Source organism: Pinus tabuliformis, chromosome 1_2 (assembly GCF_031772625.1).
Source record: "Pinus tabuliformis cultivar Carrire ecotype Pingquan chromosome 1_2, CPIR1, whole genome shotgun sequence".
Classification (NCBI taxonomy): Eukaryota; Viridiplantae; Streptophyta; class Pinopsida; order Pinales; family Pinaceae; genus Pinus; species Pinus tabuliformis.
In genome coordinates this window covers 77,935,142-77,952,616 of record NC_142298.1, presented here as the reverse complement: position 1 = coordinate 77,952,616, position 17,475 = coordinate 77,935,142, and positions in this window count along the sequence as shown.

The window sequence follows — 17,475 nt, the reverse complement described above, 5'->3', positions numbered from 1 at the left end:
CTTCTCATCAGAATAGCCAATCATTGTGCATTTTAAACTTCTTGAGTCAAGCTTAGTTCGTTTTTCTTTCGGAACTAAGGCATAAAACACTGACCCAAAATCATGAATGTATCCTTCATAACAATGCTTTTTTTTTGAGGAATCATGAATGTATTCTTCATAACTGTTTATTGAAAGAAGAATCTGACAAGGTGTTACAAAAGTTTCATGTAGGTGATTGTGGAGGACATCTTTACTGGAAAACCACTGTTGACAAGATTCTTAGAGCCGGTTTCTATTGGCCCACTTTGTTTTCTGATGTAAAGAATTTTGTAACTTCATGTCATAAATTCCAAATCTTTGAAGGAAAGAAAAAGCTTTTACCCCTACCCCTAAAACCAATATCTACTGAAGCACCTTTTCAACAATGGGGTCTTGACTTCATTGGTGAAATCCACCCACCTTCCTCTGCCCAACACAAATGGATTCTCACTACTACATATTACTTTACCAAATGGATAGAAGCCATACCATCAAGGCAAGCCACTGATACTGTTATTATAACCTTCCTTGAATCCAACATCCTATCTAGATTTGGGTGCCCAACCAAAATCATCACTGATAATGCAGCAACCTTCAAATCTAAGAGAATGATTGATTTATGTAACAAGTACCATATAACATTGGGCCATTCCACAGCTTATTACCCCCAAGGAAATGGACTAGCAGAGTCCTCAAATAAAGTCTTGTAAATATCATCAAAAAACTGTTAGAAGACAACAAGAAAACATGGAACAAGAAGCTAGTAAATGCCTTATGGGTAGATAGGCTAACCACAAAGAAATCCACTGGTACTAGTCCTTATCAATTAGTTTATGGAATGGAAACTTTTTTCCCATCTTCCTTGGGAACACCACTGATGAAGTTGCTCCAAGAGTTGCAGGTTGAACCAAATTACATTCAAAGGAGAATTAACCAAACAATTTATTTGCAGCAGACCAGGGAAGAAGTGTACATCAGATCTCAACTTGTGCAGGAAAGGATCAAGAAGGCTTTTGACAAAAGGACTAAGGCAGGAGATTTTTATCTAGGGTGTTAGTGTCAGTATCTGCATACTTCTATCAGGGATCAAAATTCACTCTTTGCATTTTCATTTTAGGAGTCCCATACTGAAAATTTTTACATCATTCCATTAGGTCATGATATACTGATCCACTGATGGTTTTTTTCTCTTCAACTCTTCCCTCATAGACTATACTTGCTTTCCCTCTTCAGATTGTCTTCAGTCACATTTCATAATTAATCTACAGTTCATTTCATTAGGTCATAGGGCATGATTTCATTAGGTCTAAGGTTTCATCACTAAGTTCAAGAAACTGATTTCAAAGTGTAAACAAGGGTATGAGGATGATCAATAAATCAAGCATTATGGTTTGAAAGTCATAGCTATTGAAATTATTATCTTTTAACTCAATGTAATTTTCACCTCAAAAACATGTTTTTGAGGTGAAAATAGAGTATTTTAGTTTATTTGTATTTCATATGTAACTTTAAGTTCCTATATGTAATAAGTGATCCCAGCTACATCAGAGCATTTCTCATTACTGCAAGACAAACAAGCATTGTAAAATTCAAGTCAAGATTGAGCATTCATCGACTTGTCAAAAAGCAAAGAGTCAAAAAATCAAGAACAGTGACAAAAAGGGTGAAAAGGTGAAAGTGACAAAACATTAGCAAAGGGGGTTTTGAGGAGAAAATATTAAATTCAAGCTGTTATAGACAATTTTGTGCCTTGCAGCATCAGGCATGAATTGTCAATAATCCAAGGGATCCAAAGTCCCTAAACATGATGTTCCTACCCCTAGAGGAACAAGGTCAGCAAACCAACAGCTCTCAGATCAGTTCTCCACCTGAAAACACTCAAAAACAAGCAATCCTGAAATCAAAGCAGGTGCTCCACTAGGCTTCTGCGCTGAAACTCAACTCCTCCATGGTGTACCTGCGTTGCAAAGCAGGTAGAACAAAGGCCACCTGCGTTGAGCGAGATGGGACAAGTGGCACACTGAGTCATTGCTCTGGAATCTTCCAAAAATGACACTTGGATCAGGGATTTCGCCTTGTGATGAGTCAGAGGCTCTGTTTCTCCAAGTGGAAGCAAGGTTCTCCAAGTGGACTCAAGAACTGAAGATCAACTGAAGAGAGAGAGGACACAAGGCAGCTACACATCAGTTGCAAGCTGACTCATCCTTTCTCAATTCATCTATATATTGAGCTCTCTCCTATGAGCTCAGGAGGCTGGAATTTTGTGCAAAGTAATGATATGTTGTTGGTTTCACTATAGAACTATTGGGTGATTGCTTGAAGGAGGTGAAGAGGAGAAATTCTTTCTGCTGGGAGGTGTTGCTGGATTGGGGCCTTCAATGGTTGTAACACTCTCAGAACTTTACTTCTTCCATTAATAAAAGCTATTGAGGTTCTTCTATATGCACTTGTTTCAATGATGTATTGTGATAATTGTATATTTGATTTATGCTAATCCTTGAATCAGTTATGATTGCATGCTTCTTGTAGTTTCCTTCTTTGTTATTTTGCAGGATCTCATTGTAGCTGGGCCAGCAAAAGAGCAAGGAGCTGGGAGCAAGCAGCAAAGAGAAGAGTTTGGATTCGACATTAAGCGCAAGGCAACGGTTAGTGCATTTCTTCATTCTCTCTTGCTTTCGTAAAGAAGTAAACCTTAAGTAGTTCTCTTTACAGTTGTTGCTGAGGTACTATCACCCTTAGAGTGGGATAGGGTCATCCGAATCAGATACTTTTCCCTACAACAAACTGGCGACTCCGCTGGGGATTGTATCTGTTTGATTGTTTGTAGTTTTTTGCTATTCATTTCCTGAACAAAAGAGTACCAAATCGAAAAGCTTTTGACTATATCAAAAGCGAAGTAGAGGGAAACTACTCTAGCTCATTTCTGAGCATGTTCATGATTTGAAGAGCTGATATAAAAGGATCCTTGTAAGCTATTAGTGATAGATTTTCATCTTCCTTTTCATCCCTTAGTGTGTGCTTGACTGATAGCTTCTGATTTGAGCAAAAACTGTGAATTTTTGAGAAAATTGTGACCCGGAAACTGAGAAAACGCAACTTTCGCTTTCCAAAGCAGGTAGTACACAGGCTACCTGCTTTGCAACGCAGGTCCTGAAGGGGCTACCTGCGCTGAGAGCCAGACTGGCTGTGCAGCACCTGCGTTGGCCCAATTTTGCCTTGTGCATTTGGGGTTTCCTCCCTTTTTCTTGCCTGTTTTCACTATAGATTTTGCAGCCAGTTACCAGTCTTGTACCTGTTCTAAAACCAACCTTACTTGCCATCATTCTGCCTCTGTTATATAACGAAATTGTACTTGTTCTTTTGTATTTCTTACATCATTTACAATTTCCCATAACGAAAGTGAACTAGTCTTGCTTTGGCCTCTTAGATCTGAACCTGTGTTAGGCATTTTGCTGGTCTAAAGAGTTAGCTTGTTTGTTGTCCATAGCTGATTAGCCTTTTTACTTTCGTCATTATGGTTTGATTTCATGTATTTCCAGTGATTAAACAAGTAAATCTTAAGGTGTCTTTTGATTTTGGACAAACTTGTTTGTTTTCGCTTTAAATCGAAATCAAAGTTAAATAACAACTTTCTTTTTGTAATACATCAACATTAAGAAAGGGAAAAGAAAATACATGCATCGTGCATTTTGCATTTGAAAAAAGTTTGCATGATGATTTAGGAGAAAGTGCATTAGTTTGTGCTGTATGAACTGTGTGAAAAGATTTGCCTTTCTTCTCCCTCAGTAGTTAAGATTTTCATCAGTCAAAAAGATTTGAAAAAGCTTGCTTCTCATCTTAGGCTGCATTTAGGAATTTTTCATATACATCTCGTGGTGAACCTTGAAAGGAAAACTTTAAAAAGATCAACTTAAAATATACTGAATGAACCTAACAACGCATTGAAACATAACGCAAACACATAGAGGTCTAAGCTAGAGATGTGTTCCGGCGTCGTTAAACGTAGTGACTGTCGATCTCTACGAAGGTGGGTGATTCCTCCTGAGGGACGATAGCACTAATACGGACTTGTGCTCCCACGTACCGTCGCGTATATATTGGGAGACCCCTATAGGCATTTATCCTTTATCCTTAGGAAGCCGTGTCGACCGCCCTACTGATCGCGATGCAGTGAACACAGCATTCACGAAGATCGACCACCCGTACCGTAAAACGTATTCTGTGGTTTCGCGAAAAGTTTGGCACACCCTCTGCCTAGAACTCTAGAGAAGTTTCTTTTGGCCTTTTTCAAACTCTATAACTGAAAAAGTCCATCCGAGCATTTGTCACTTCGGGCTCATTAAAACATTGAAGGAGACTAGAGTCATCTTTAGCTTTTTCTCGACTCTTAAAACATGAAAAAGCAAAGTTATGTTTAAAAGCGTCTAATAAAATTCATTCAAATCGGAAACACAAATTTTCCCCTTTATATTTTAGTTGATCGAGTAATCCGTAATCGTGGAAGAAAGTCAATTGAATATCCGTCGTTCTCGGAGGCTTGCGAGTCAACCGTCTTTGTCTCCGGAATCGAAAACAGTCCGGACAAAGTGAGCTCGTCGAACCAGTTCAAAATCTCCTTTAAAAGTTAGAACAAGTGTTCCAACAACATCTGAGATTCTGGTTACTCCAAACATTTCCGGAAACCCTGCCTCTATAGAAGAAGTTCAACCGCCGCAGAAGGATAGTAATACTGATCCTAGTCTGGGGGCAAATACTTGTATAACTGAACCAGTTCCATCTGTAACTGGTCCAGAGAGTTTTGTTCCTCAAACATCTGTCACTGTCGATACAACCCCTTCTTCGGCACCGGAAATATTTTACGGACCTAACGGTCTTCCTCTTCCACCTGGTCTGATTGCGATAGAGGAAATTATAGAGGAACCGCAAGTATCCACTCCAACTCATTTTGGAGTAGGGGTCACTCTATTTCCTGCTACAACAGAAGTTTGTCCATCACCAGTGGAAGTTCCTGTAGAATCACTAGGCAATCAATTGGATAGACTCAAAATGTCTGAACAACCGTCGACATCTAGGACTGTGTCAAATGACACGGCGACGGCAGAGTTACCTGCTGCAAATCCAACAATGTTCGCCGGCATACCATCTGTCCCAACTAGCTCTCAATCGCTAGAAGGAGTCCACCAAGGGACTATCTCGGCAGTATGGTATGTTCCTGTTTGTTCCGGAGTAATGTCTGGTAACTCTTATGGTGAGACTCAACAAATTGACCCTTTTGGGAATCAATTTAGGCCATCCAGTCTTCCAGGACAATCAATTGCCTTGAGTTCTGGATTACCACCGTATGGGGGGCAGTACGCCCTTTCGTTACCCCCTCCGGGAGGGTACCCATACGGGAGTTCTCAACCTTATTCAAGTTATGGTGGAATTGCAACGAGTATTTGGGTACCTATGCTATCCCAGCCACCAAGAGTTGTATATTCTATGCAACAGTGTGTACCTGTGACGAAAATCCCAACTACACCGGCTATTGTAACCGTATCGCAAGTTCAAACGATGCCTGTTGTATGTCAACCTCAGATTTCTCAGGTTCTCATGCAACAGCCCCTTGACCCTGCGACCCAACCACAATCGCCTACTGGTGGGGCGACACAAGTACAATCGGGTACAATCACCCCACATCTTGGTCCAATGGTTAGTATAGCACAACAACCCATGGTATCGCAACCGTGGATAGTGCAATACCAACAGCCACAATTCCAACAAGTGTACCAAGGTTCTGAACAACAAATCTTTGCGAATACTGGACAACCATATATCCAAAATGGCCAAAATCAACCACTTTATAGTGGTTAAGTCCATCAACCGTATCAATCATACCAACATCAACTCCATTATGCTGGTATGCAAAGACCAACTGTTCAGGCAATTCCATCATACCCTGGTTACGCTTCCCCTAACTTGAATCAATAGTTATCATTCGTGGCGACTTTAGAGTTGCCTGATTTACATCGGTTAACCAATGATCCAATCGCTTACGCCCCATGGTGGCCAGTGATCCCGCACAAACTTCCATATGACATTCCTAAATTCAATGGAAATCCAGGTGAAGACCCGTCGAATCATGTGATGACATTTCATCTATGGTGTTCGTCGAACACTTTAAATGATGATTCGATAAGGCTTCGCCTCTTTCAGAGGACATTGACAGGTCCAGCGGCGAAATAGTATATAGAATTGCCAAGAGCTTCGTTCGACAATTTTAGCTCCCTTGCCACGACATTCTTAACCCACTTTCAATTACCAATAAGGTATGAAACGGGAACAGAGATATTGACCAACTTCAAGCAGACAACCGCCACTCATATATCAGATCATATACATGAGTGGCGACGTCGACGAAGAATGGTTAAAACATACGTTCCTGATCAGCTTTTAGCTGAGTGGTTTATAAAATCATTACTTCCGGCCATAACGGAAGATTTGGCAAAGGGGGGAGTCGTAACAGAAGAGCAGGTTATTGCTCGTGCGCAATATTTGGACTTAGTATATACTCAGTCCGGCACGCTCTATGACAAAATACCAGACGCCCCTAGACCAGAGTTTTCAATCCCTCCTCCTCCTAAATCAAATAGTGACTCTCATGCCGGCGATGGCGTGATTGGCACGGCAAACACAAATCCAAAAAGGGCCAATCAAAAGAAGGCCCGTAAGGATTCGAATCAAAATGCGCATGAGGAAATTCTTGCTTCGGAAGTAAATGCCGTATCGACAGATAAAGGCAAAGAAACCAATCAACCAGGAAGCAAGAAGAAGCAAAACAAAGGGAAGAAGAAAGAACGAGGAGAGTCATCTCCCCGAAGAACTCCTTTCGGAGAAGGGAAACCACCTTCTGGGTGTCACATATGTGACGAGGATCACTGGACAACAGATTGTCCGTACAAAGCTGAGTTTAGAAGATTCTTGAAGAATTCGCATACTCCAGCTGTGTTAACTGATCCATTTCCCGATCCAAGTCAAAATCTGGTTGATAGTGGAAACACTTCCGGGTGCCAAGTTCTAATGTTGTCAAGTGCTAAGCGACCAAACAATGCTTTAACTTCGACAATGAACAAAAATTACGGGAACCCGCAATTGCTGAATAGCCAGGAAAAGGATCGATCAGGCAGTTCGATGACAACTTCGACAGAAGTTGTGCCGCTATTCACCACGGGAGGCATTCCAATGATCCATGAAGGAAATCATTCTCTCCAGAACATCGGAGTAATTTTCCTAAAAGGCCCTACTTCAATGGGTACTTTTGCCCCACTACCGCCGAGTAATCTAGCGGAAATGGGTGCAGTAGAATATGAAGCCTTCTATTTTTAATGGATCTAAAGCTACGAGGATAGTTCTTATATCATGTCAACCTCGTTAAAAAATGAAATAAGGAGTCAAGAGGATAGTTCTTTACGATGTCAACCTCATTAAAAAATGAAATGTCCCCTTAAAAGTTTAGGGGGCATACGCCCCGTCTGCATTATTATGCTGGGGGCATCCATCATTGAGCAAGGTTTGGTCGCATTCAAGCTCGTTAAAAAATGAATCCATCTTCGAGTAGTTTTAGCACACAGTTCATGCTCGTTAAAAAATAAACGCAAGATCCGAGCAGTTTTAGCACATAGTTCATGCTCGTTAAAAAATAAACATAAGTTGTGAGCAATCTTCCCCTAGAGTTCAAGCTCACCCAGAAAAAATGAACCGGTAAATAACCTTGGTAAATGTAACCTTTGACAACCATATTGAAGCCCTTGGTCGTGTTCTTGCAGTCTCACCTCCATCCGTTCATTTGGCCAATCGTTCATCCCCATATGTTTGTTTACCCATTTTGAGGAACAACTGCGAAGAGTGATTTCATTTAGCTATCCTTGTGACACTGTCGTGATTGGAAAATTCCAACCTGTACCTGGAATCTGCTGCTATCCCTGTTTATCACTCGTTCCTCAAAAGACGAGTCTTCTTTGAGCTCTTTTCTCCTGACTTGTAAAATATGAAAAGTTTGCCGAGTTTTGGCCTTCCAGCTCGTTAAACGTCCGAAGAGCTATCCCTCCTCTAGATTTTAATCTTTTTGGACCTGAGGGATTATTGCACAAAAAGTTTGAGCGCTTGTTTTGTTCGGCTCGTTAAAGCAATCGAAAATTCATCCCTTCTGTATTGTTTTATACTTTTTCGGACTTAAGGGATTAGATGACGAAAAAGGAATTCTGGAGTTGACTTTATGTACCATTTCAGACTCTCTAAAAATGAAAAGGACCGAGTTATCCTTGTCGTTAGACTCGTTAAATTCATTAAATAGCGACAAACTTGTCTTTAGACGAGAACGAGTTTCCCTATCGCTAGGCTCGTTAAAACATAGCGATGGGCTTGCCCGAAGGGCAGGTTATAGAACAAGCATATGTTATCCTCCTCAAGCTTGATAAAAATAAAGAGGTACTGGTCAGCAATGACTGGGGAAAAATTGGGAGAACCTCACAGCTTTAATGGTAGCAAGTCGCTCTTGAACATGACACTTTGTCCTCCGTATCACATCGGGTTGGGTTGTTTCATTCACTGGTCCCATCACCATGGTCCTCGCCACACCATCCACATTTGGGGTAATGCTACCAATCCATCACATCAGTGTCGTTATATGTTCAAGAGATGTTGTTCTGTAAAGAGTCAACCGTGTCCCATCCACTGCCATACATTGTCCTTCATCCATTTCATGACCGCCACCCTGAATCATACATCACAGTTTGTTTTCACCTCATCACAATCACTAGCTCCGTTCCGTGTCACTGATGTGGGATTCATTAAGGCCCTCCTTTGACGGATCGCTCCTTGTCAACATCAGCTCATTATCCAAGGAGTTGATCTAGGAACAACCCCTTCAGTACTTTGAAGCTTGCATGCCTCAATGGCAAGTTTCTCACTTCCGGCGACAGGTATACATCAATGACCTTCGACCAGAAGATTTTGCATGGTGGTCGACGCCAAGTCCTTTATTCCCACCATGTGAATTGTACTGCTGTACCTTGAGGGTCATCATCCTTATCGGTGATTCCTCTCGCGCTTGTTAACAGTTTACATCATTGACCGGTAATCAAGCGATGTCTTTCCATGTTCGACTTCAAGAAATTCTCACATGGATCGACTTGTACATCGAGTGAAGATCGGAAGAGATTGAAGACCCCGGATCTAGTTTCATCCATCCGGGCTGCGATATATATTCAGGATATAAAGACATTTGATATGTACATCATTGCAGCAGATGATCATCCTTCTCAAAGGATGATAATTTCAGCAGAGAATTATCAGTCTATCATCAGACGATCGTCTGTGCTATGTACCAAAATGAATTTATAAAGCTGAGCATGGGAATGCCCACCTCAGCTAGATCATGAAAAAGAATGAAAAATAATGTATTGTATTGTATCTTATTACAGGACACTTCTCAGCAGATTGAATGAACTTCGGATCCTCCTAATAAAGCATTTCACCCGATAAACGACCTCATACTTTAGGGGGCATCTGTTATAGACAATTTTGTGCCTTGCAGCATCAGGCATGAATTGTCAATAATCCAAGGGATCCAAAGTCCCTAAACATGATGTTCCTACCCCTAGAGGAACAAGGTCAGCAAACCAACAGCTCTCAGATCAGTTCTCCACCTGAAAAAACTCAAAAACAAGCAATCATGAAATCAAAGCAGGTGCTCCACTAGGCTTCTGCGCTGAAACTCAACTCCTCCATGGTGTACCTGCGTTGCAAAGCAGGTAGAACAAAGGCCACCTGCGCTGAGCGAGATGGGACAAGTGGCACACTGAGTCATTGCTCTGGAATCTTCCAAAAATGACACTTGGATCAGGGATTTCACCTTGTGATGAGTCAGAGGCTCTGTTTCTCCAAGTGGAAGCAAGGTTCTCCAAGTGGACTCAAGAACTGAAGATCAACTGAAGAGAGAGAGGACACAAGGCAGCTACACATCAGTTGCAAGCTGACTCATCCTTTCTCAATTCATCTATATATTGAGCTCTCTCCTATGAGCTCAGGAGGCTGGAATTTTGTGCAAAGTAATGATATGCTGTTGGTTTCACTATAGAACTATTGGGTGATTGCTTGAAGGAGGTGAAGAGGAGAAATTCTTTCTGCTGGGAGGTGTTGCTGGATTGGGGCCTTCAATGGTTGTAACACTCTCAGAACTTTACTTCTTCCATTAATAAAAGCTATTGAGGTTCTTCTATATGCACTTGTTTCAATGATGTATTGTGATAATTGTATATTTGATTTATGCTAATCCTTGAATCAGTTATGATTGCATGCTTCTTGTAGTTTCCTTCTTTGTTATTTTGCAGGATCTCATTGTAGCTGGGCCAGCAAAAGAGCAAGGAGCTGGGAGCAAGCAGCAAAGAGAAGAGTTTGGATTCGACATTAAGCGCAAGGCAACGGTTAGTGAATTTCTTCATTCTCTCTTGCTTTCGTAAAGAAGTAAACCTTAAGTAGTTTTCTTTACAGTTGTTGCTGAGGTACTATCACCCTTAGAGTGGGACAGGGTCATCCGTATCGGATACTTTTCCCTACAACACAAGCATGTACAAAGGTCTTCTTTCCTTCATATCTCCTTTATTTCCATTTAACCTCCCATTGAGCGAACACTAGTAGAAGTTTTTCTGATTTAAGGGTCAAAATCAGCAGAAACAGCTTGGCGCTGTGTGTTTCCTCTTGGCGCTGCGCATCCCCTCTTGGCGCTACACACTTCATCTTGGCGCTGTGCGTTCCCTCTTGCCGCTACACACTCCCTCTGTGCGATGCGCGCTTGACTAGTTTTCATTCATATTTTCTCTTCAACATTCCTAACACCTTCTCAGCTTTAAGCAAGTAAGTAAAACATCATTTTCCCTCTCCTCGAAGTTATTTCATCAATATTTGAAGAGTTAAATCAAGATTGGTGTTAGTTTCATTTGCAAAACCCTAATTTTCCTCTTAGCCCTAATTTTTGCAAGCAAGCTTCTCGTTTTTTCATAAGACACCTGATCAATGCCCTATATTCCTCTTTAGAAACCTCTATCCCTACACCCACCAGACTTCCATCTACCTTTCCCTTTTCTTTTTCCTTCCCAAACACTTCCATTTCCCTACCATTTACTTAGGGTTTCATAACAAAGACACCATGGCTGATGAAGAATATAGGCCACACAATGAAGAAGAGAGATCAGATAGAGAGAGAAACATAGAGCAAAGAAGGCCTCATAAAGGAGGGAAAATTATCAGGTTTGAACCCACAGATCTCAAAGAGATCCTAGCATCTCCTATGACAGTGACAGCCTTCAAATGGTTAGGGTGCTTTGAGTTTTGCGAGTAGGTTCAAGAAGTCCAGTACCACCCTGAGTTGACTAGGCTTTTCATAACTAAAATTCAAGATAACCAAGTCACTCTTGCAGGCATAACTTTCGCATTGTCTGCTGCCATCATATCAACTGCCACTGGGATTCTAGAAGTTGGGGAAAAATGGTTCAAGTAAGGTGAGATAGAAGCATGTTTTTATGAACCATACCTCAATCCTAGGTACAAAAGTCAATGAAAAGGTTACTTCCCTTTCTCATATCTCCTTGACATGCACCTATGATGAAGATTGTTATGAAATATTTTTCATGTGAGGATAGGTTCTCTAGGGTCTATTCCTACCACATCCAGTTACGTATGCATTTCACTAGGGTTAAAATGTTGAATATACCCTACTATCTTTTCAGGAGTGTGGAGAAGATGGCTTACATTGCCCAGAGAAGAGAACACAAAGATCAAATGAAGAGTTTATTTCACCATTCCCTCATAAAGATCATAGTTCTTTATCACCTTAAAGATCTTAACATTGCATGGAGTACATTTATAGCTAATCCCATTTTCACTCAAGCTTCCACTCAAGACATTCCATCATCATCTCATCCACCATCTTCCATCCCTTCATCTCAGCCCATGCATTATTCATCCTCCTCTGATGAGTCAGTCATACCATCACCTCCATTATCACCACTCCATGAACCTGTTCTTTCATCTGACAGAAAAGGGGACAATGGCAAAGGACAAAGTGATCAGGGTCAAAGCAGTAAGCCAGGAAGGGCTAATTTAGGTACTTTGGTGCACACTTATCAGAGAGGAAACAGGCAAGTGTTTCCCCACAGATTGTGCAAGGGGCCTTGTTCTCTTCATCAACAAAGTAGGTACACAAAAGGAAAGGAAAAAATGGCTGAAACAGAGATGCAAAAATAGGAAAAGGACCCCCATGAAACTGAGCAAGATTTTGACTTAGTGGACTTAGATGAGGAAGATGAAAATGAAAACACCAGAATGATCTTCAAAGAGAAATAAGCATTGATAGGTGAGTTTCAGGTGAATCTACAAAGAGAAAAATACATTATATCTTATTATGAATAGGAAAATAGGCAAATGGAGACCAAGCATGAGCTTATGGAAGTTCAGCTCATCAAAGCTAGAAGGGAAGCTGAAAAGACTAAAGTCGAACTTGAGGAAGCCTATGGTGACTATGGTGAGCCCATGGAGGAAGAAATGCCTAGGAGGAGGCCTAGGACTAGAGGCCTAAAGCGAGCTTTGGAGCTTTAAAGAGAAAAAGAAGCTCAACTTGCCAACCAACTCACCTTAAATGAACAATTTGGCATAATGATGAATGAGAATAGGGAGTATTGGCTTGAGAGGGCTAACAATCATCTTGAGGATCTATTAGCTAAAGCCAATAGAAACACATAAGTTCAAATAAAAATGGCCAAATACTATGCCATGAGAAACAAAATTGCTAGAGCCAAGCTCAAAAGAGCTCATGCAAAAATTAAGGCCATAAATCATCAAAAGGAGAAGGATAAGCTTGACCTATTGGTGGAGGCTTCTCTCCATGCTTAGTCAGCTTCAGCACCACCTATGTCAACCATTTTTGAAGACCCTGAACTCAGTTTTGGCTTTTGGCATTTCCTGTTTTTTCCAGGCAATTTTTATATCAGTTTTTTGGTCAAACAACTTGTTGGAGGCATTATTTGGAGGAATGGCCACCACCATTGGATTCAAAAGGCCCAAGATAGTCAGGAAAACCATGTTTCCAGCCTTGGAAGGCAAAACTAGTTGGTGAAAATGGCAAAAAACTAGCAAAAAATCACATTTCTGCCTCATTTTTGGACCAGGCATTGCGCGTTTGACTAGTCTTGGGAGAATCCATTTTTGGAGGGTCAAATCAAGTTCATTTTGAAATATGAAGGTAGATCTAGAAACTAGATAGGATAAGATTTCCAACAAGCTATCCTGGGCTCAATTTGGACACCAGGAAAGTAGTAAAAACTCACCTTGAAGATGGTGTTGTGCATTTCCTTTAGGCGCTATGCGTTTGACACTAGCGCTCCGCACTTGACAGGCAACCAGTTATTTCACTTTTCACCTTTAGAATTTTGGTTTTTCACTGATGTAATTCATGATTATGATGTAATTAAAGTATATTTTTTGCTATCTAGGGTAGATACATAAGATTAATGGCCTAAGTGTCATGTAATGAATCAGTTTTCTTCATATTAGGAATGAGTCAGTTTGACCACCCTATTCTTTAGCCATCAATTAAATATTGTGTGAAACTGCTCCTCCTCTCATGGAATTCAACCCCTGAGGCTAGGATTAGTTGCTTTGAGGCCTATATCATGTATTTTCTCAGTCATTGTGTGCGTTGGACTTAGTTGGATGCTCAGAGATTTATTGTACATCATTGTAAGCAGTTTGGCAAGGAGATTAATAAGATTTGCATCTATTTTTATGGTATCCCTATGGTATGGAGTTTTAGTACAATTTCTTCTTTTGTGATAATTTGTTTACATGTTTTATGTATGCCATCATTCATTTCATTGCTTCTAGTTTAATTTTTTCAAGTTTGATAGGTAGAATCCATTGTATCAGTGCTCTGCCTTGGGAAATCAGTCAACATTTCATGTTTTCTACTTTTTAAGAAGGATCCATGATTGTCACATGCCCCTCTTATCTCCTCATCAGTATTAAACACCTCACATCATCAAACCTAAAGTGCTAAAGCCTATGCCTACCTTGCCCCATAGAACACCCTGCATTTCTGACCTAATTTCCCAGACCTAAACTGCCCAGCTCCTCCTGATCCGAAAAAACACCAACAAAATTCAATCAAAACCTTCGAGCTCCTATACCTAGCCTAAAATCCTTTACTTGATCCAGTCATCTTGACTGGGATCCTTATGGGGAGAGCCCTCTCTTGGCCTAGTAGGGCTAGCTACTTGGCTAAGCTTGGTTTGTGGTTACCCTAGCATTGCCTCCCTTCGGCGTGAGGTCAATCTAGGTGATAACATAGTGGGGACCATACTGGGGAACGAAAGACTAATCTCCCTAGTAATATCTTTCATATAAATAGTTGAACTTTGGACGATGAGTTTTAGAATTTTCTAGGCTGAAATATAAATTTGTAAAGCAATATAAAAACTTTGAAATTTGAGCACACTGGCTTCGAGAAAGTACACTAGGGCCAATCCTAATCCCAATCCCACCCCAGTAGTGGATAATCCTAATTTTATTTCAAGAAGACTCAAAAGACAAGAAAGTTTAGTCAGCTTGACCCCTTCGATAAAAGTAGATTCTTTCCCGAATGAGTGGTTGTTCTTAGAAGATCTCTCTTTTGATTTGTCGTTTGACCTTTCTCTGTTTAGGACCAAATCTGAAACTGCACTTGATGATATAGTTCTAGACCTAGAATTTATTGCAGATCTTGAAATTCAAAAGGCAAACCGGTCAATTGATGAATATATCTTAAATTCCCCTCAATCATCCATCATTGCTGCTAATATCCCTGAGATTTCTGAATCAGCATCCACTACCCTCAGTTCATCATTATTTCCATCAATATCTGAAGTTCATTCCCAACTTCAGTTTATACCTACCCTTCACCATCAACCTATCATATCGTATAAAACACCTATTACCCCTACTTCTCCATCAACCACTCCATTAAACCCTAGTGGTCCAACCATTGTTTCAAATCCACCTCGAGTCATGGCTACCCGGTATGCACCCCTTGTTTTACCTCAAAATCTTGATGATATGCCCGCTGATTACCAAAGTAAAATACCTCTTTTTGATGCCACTCAAAATATTATAGCTCAAAAACATGTTGATAGAATGAATGACTTCTTTGACCTTCATGAGGTAGAGATAGAAAATGTGACTATGAGATTGTTTGTCCAAAGCTTTGGAGGTGAAGTTCGAAAATGGTTCAGAGCTTTACCAGCAACCTCTATCAACACTTTTCCAGTTTTGCATAGACAATTCCTGGACCGGTGGGAGGTAAAGAAGAACCCACTCCAAATTTTGTCTGAGTATGAAAATATCAAAAGGAATGTCGGTGAAAGTGTGCAAGATTATTGTGTGAGGTTTAATGCAGTATATAATGCTATTCTGGCTAATATTAAACCACCAGTGGGGTTAGCCTTGCTCAAGTTTCCAGACAGTTTCGATGCTGATATGGCATATCAGTTACGGGAACGTGATCCCACCACACTAGAAGACATGCAGAAGAATGTTGTAAGTGTAGAAGCAAATCTGTTGGCCAGGAGAGCAAGAATGAGATCTGAAAAGAGAGTGACCATAAAAGAGGAAACATATTCTTCAGATGATAAGATGGATACTTTGATCCAAACAGTGGAGAAGATGGTTGACCAACTGACCATTACAGATAGACCTGAACCACCAATCAGGAATCCAAATTTTAGAGGACACAAGAAGCCCCAATTCTGGATCAAGCAGAGGGAACAAAAGGCACCAGACCAACCAGCACAACAACAATAGATCAGAACTCCTTTGCAGCAGAATTATGTTCAGGGAATGGAAGAAGAAGATGATGATGATCTGGTAGTTGAAGCAAACCATTTTTTCACTGCCGATGGTATGCCCATTTTTCTGATGGAAGATGAAGAATATGTAGAGGTTCCAGACACCCAAAGGGATGAAGATTACATATTAGCAAATGATGCAGTTTTGGAGGATGAGTCCGATGATTATCAGCGAGGTTATATGAACGCTTTGACAGCACAGCAGAAGCAGTATTCTTTGAGGAGCAGAGATGTGCCAATCAATCCCATTCAGAAAAGAAAAGAGTTGCAATCAAAGAATGACTCCTCAAACATTTAGAAGAAAGGGAAAGAGCTTGCTGATCCGAGTTCCAACAAAGTTCCATCAACAAATAACATTGCAAACGAGAAGAATAATTAGCAAAGTGCAGTGAAAGAGCAAGTAGAGAAGAAGGACCTTACTGTCAAAGACGTAGAAAAAGTTTCATCCTTTAATTTAGAAAATGAAATTGCTAAATTGAAAGTGACCATTCCCTTGACAGAGCTAGTAAAGAATAGCAATTATAAACACGAGGTGTCCAGAATTTTGCAAATAGGCCCTTTGTCAGATATGGTAAATGTCAAAGATGATCATCCTAAACTCATTTTTGGTCCAGCCATAGAAGGTCAGTCTGAATATAGTGAAGTTCCTCCCTTTTATCTGAGTCTTAGATTGCATGAGTACATTCTCCATAATTCCATGTTTGATTCCGAAGCTTCTCATAATTTGATGCCTAAAGCCATTATGGAGAAGTTGGGCCTGGATATTACCCGGAAATACCATGATTTGTACTCCTTTGACTCTGGTAGAGTTCGTTGCATTGGTCTTATCAAAGATTTGGCAGTGTCTTTAGATCAGATCCCAGCCAAAAATGTTTTGATGGATGTAGTTGTTGTTGATATTCCACCGCGATTCGGTATGCTCTTGTCTAGATTGTGGGGTGCTAAACTTAAGGAAACTTTACAACTTGACTTCTCTTATGCTACTATTCCCGTTTTTGGTCAGTTGAGAAAGTTATATCGGGAGAAGAAAATAAAATACATGATCACCAACAAAGAGAAGCCACTAAATCATCCAATAAATGTTGTACATACTAATTTAGAATCATTTGTTTTGTATTCTGATAGAAGATTAAATGATGTAAATATTCAGCTTGTAGATGTAGATAATGTACCAGAAATTTCAGAGAATTTGAGAGAAGTCCTTAATCAGGAAAAAGAGAAAATAACAAGTTCTTCTGAGCAGCAGAAGGTCAGTGAAGAGCAGAAAAATGAAGTAATCAGTCAAGGTAAGGAAGTGAAGGAAACAGAATTTCAGCATCTAGAAGATGAAGTTGGCCTTTGGAGCATGGATTTTGATGGTGTCGTGGGTAAGGACGGTGTCGATATAGGACTTTGGATTCGCAGCCCTACTTTCCAGCCTACCAAAGTCCCAAGTAATGTTAAAGTATGTTCTTACAAGTTGTCTTTTGATTGCTCTAACAATGAAGTGGATAATGAGGCTTTGATTACAAGTCTTAAAATTTTGAAAAAATTGAATGCAAAA